At 39.0% G+C, this 3,385-nt stretch overlaps 1 pseudogene; it reads right to left on the reverse strand.

The window, feature by feature from the left end:
* Positions 1 to 1,359: 1,359 nt before the first annotated feature.
* Positions 1,360 to 2,543, reverse strand: LOC138170604 (small ribosomal subunit protein uS7m pseudogene; annotated as a pseudogene).
* Between the last annotated feature and the right edge of the window lie 842 nt (positions 2,544 to 3,385).

The following is a 3,385-nucleotide window of genomic DNA, read 5'->3' on the forward strand; positions in this document are numbered from 1 at the left end:
CTGTTACGATCAATGGCATAGTTCACAGATTTTTAGCTTCCTTAAGTAGTTAAGATGACCATGCTAGGTGACTGTCGAGCACAGAAGAAAAGCAGATACTCTAAAAGCTAAGATCCTCTGGTAGAGCCTGAAAGATAATAGAAAGAAGTGATAGGATTGATAGGAAAGCCTGGTGGTCATCCATCTCATCAGAGGGAATGGAGTTTTTGACCCTTAATGTCAATCACATGAGAATCATCACATTAGGGAAGCTGCAGACCAACAGGATTCTATTGGCAATAGTGTTCTCCTGGCTGTCTGTACTAGGAAAATATATGGGGTCAAGTGCTCAAAGTTATGATGGTTCTTCTGACACCTGTTCTTTTGGGATAGGTTCTAGGACTTCTTGTTGTTGGTCGAGGGAAAAGATTGCCCCAGGAAAAAGGTTGCCCCAGGATGGTGAGGGATTTCAAGGTCATGCAATGTGAAATTTCTTTGAATAAAATAGGAATGTTTTGTCTGGGCAAGAAATACTTGTGTGAACATTATTTATATCTGTCTTCAGGTGTTAAAAGAGTCATCTCATGGAAGAGTAATCAGACTTTTTTTGTCCAAAATGTGAAACTGAAAACAGTTGGTTGAAGCTGTAGAGGAAAATTTGGGGTTAAGGAAAACCTTTCAGATAATTACAGATCCACTCTAATATGTTTTGGAATGCTGGAATTTTATGCTTGCAGAGGGGGTCAAAAAAAGGTTTATAGTCTCCTTGATTGGTTATCTTTACAGGGATCCTTATATAAATATAATTTGAACTAGAACAGAATAGTGCTTCACAATAATCTTGCTAGTCCTTGATACCATCCCTCTGAAGTTCCTACTAATTCTATACTTCTAAGTCTACAACACTGTGAGTATTGCTATTGTATACCACAATTAAAATTTTTAGTCAGACTATTTATTCCAAGGTCAGCAAAATGCTGAAGCAATCGGCCTAACCCTGGTCAAGTCAGTAAGTCACTAGACAGTTTTTAAGTGATGACAATGCCTTAGACCCTCAACTAAGAGCTAGGAATACTAATAGAAGTAGGAAGAAGTCCCTCCTTTGAAGGAGCTTACATTCCTTTTTGCTTTTTTTTCATTTATGAAATTAAAGAAGCATTTGTGTAATATGACATAATAAAAACATGGTTGCACATGGAACTGCAATTATATTATGTACAACTGGTTATTCCTTTTAAATATATTACTTGATGAGTGATATATATATACATGCTAATTTTATTTTATCCAGACAAGTTTTAATAAGCTGCTGACCAAAACACTGGTTCAGTGTGGGATTTATACACACACACACACACACAACTTAATGAACCAGTGTAGGGCTCTTCTAGTAAATGTTTTCTAAAGTGAATGCTGCTGGTTTTTTTCCCCAAATTTCAGCTGGAATTGAGGCAAAGGAAATGTAGGTTTGCTGAGCTTGTCTGTGGAGCCCAAGCCCACATTCTTTGCTCTTCATGAAAAAAAAATGTGACAGACTTGGGAGGGAGCCCAAAAGGATGGCATAGCTTGGGTAATGTGCTACTCACATGCCTCCTCCACACATTTTTACCTGCCTTTTATCAACCAGTACTAAATGGATGCTTTACAAAAAAATCTGAAGAGGTTGGATTCTAAGCTCTAACCACTCCTCATTTTGAAACCTGCTGCCTCCCTCAATGATAAAAGCTCAATGACTTTCCTCTGTTCAGGCTGAACTTCCCAGCAGCAGAAGGGCAGGAGGTTGAGCAATGGTACCAGATTCCCACCTTGTGCCTCAAGCCTTTCCATCCTCTATCACCATCAGTAGTGGGCAAAGTCTCAGTTAGCCTCTGCCATCTTGTGCAGGTCATGCTTCCTCTTGGCCACAGGACTTTGGTTGTGAAAGGCCTCCAGTAACTCATGAGAAAGCTTTTCTGTCATCAGCATTCGATGGGGCTTCTTCTCCCAGCATTCTTGAATCATCCATTTCATAGCCAAGAATTGCCAATGCTTGTCAGTCAGAGGAGCTGGGACCTGATAGAATCGAACACCTTTAAGGATGCTGACCAGGCCAAGGACAGGCTGACAGTTCTGTAGGGCTTGGTGGAAGATGGTATAGGGGTTGCATTCAATGACCTCCCATTCCTCAGCTTTGACTTCATGGTATTTTTAAAATTGCTTTCTCTTGAGGGTTTCCAGAGTCTCATTCATCAGGGATCTGGCCAGTATTTTGTTTCCTCCTTTCATCATTATGTTGGTGAATTTACTGATCACTGGATCCTCAAACAAAGAGCTTGTCTTCAGTGTTGGGGGAGCTTTGAAGATCTATGTGGTTCTGAGATCCCACTCAAACTTCTCTTCAGTCAGCTTCTCCAAGAGCTTAAGGTAGTAGTCTTTATCAAGTTGGGGTTCTTTGTAATTGGCTTCATAGTGACTCCATCTCACCTGTGTCAATCCCAACAGAGCCCAGAGAGTTCTCTGCACTCTGGACCCCAGGCTCCAGAGGCAACGCGATGAGCTCACCATGGTGGCAGCCATCTTGGCTAGCTCCAGGGCCTCTCCTATACATGATAATTTTAATTAACAAAGGTGTGTGTGTGAATGTATATATTCATATCTATATATATATATATAATACAGATACATATATATATATATATATATATGTGTGTGTGTGTGTGTTTTTCTGTCTAAAGTATTCTATTCCACTATTGTGCTATAAGAAACAAGGAGCAGATGGACTTCATATTTACCTGGAGAGGCTTATATGAACTGATGCTGCATGAGAGGTGTAGAACCAGGAGAAATTTGTACACAATTACAGATACAACATATGTGTGATGACCAATTTTGATAGACTGGACTCATCTCAGCAAGGCAGGGTTATAAGTCAACCCCAAAATACTCATGATGGAGAGAGATGTCTACATCCAGAGAAAGAACTGAGTCTGAATCCAGATTAAAGCAAACTACCTGCTCTTTTTCTTGTTTGGTTTTGTTTCCTCTATCCCATTCTTTATTCCATATGATACAATCCTTCTTTATAACCTGACTTATGCCTAATGTGAAAGTATTTGCAGATCCTATACTTGATTGTATGCCACCATGGGGGGAGGGGGAGAAGGAGAAGAGGAAGGGAGAGAAAATTTGAAACTCAAGGAATTGTGGAACTGAATCTTGTAAACTAAAAGTAAACAAAGGAATTAATAAAGACCAAAAAATTAAAAAAAAAATCACTAGTCACTGAAAAAATAAATAAATAAATGCTTGTTGCTTGAAAAAAAAATTCTATTCCTATTGATATCACCTCTTTCTCTGGATTAATATAATGTCTCTTCATATCTCCTTTACAGTTTGTTTTGCTATTAAAAATACTCAAAATTGCTCA

Source organism: Petaurus breviceps, unplaced genomic scaffold, assembly GCF_028583685.1.
Source record: "Petaurus breviceps papuanus isolate PSGF00001 unplaced genomic scaffold, PetGlider_PUasm1.0 126, whole genome shotgun sequence".
In the NCBI taxonomy this organism is placed as follows: Eukaryota; Metazoa; Chordata; class Mammalia; order Diprotodontia; family Petauridae; genus Petaurus; species Petaurus breviceps.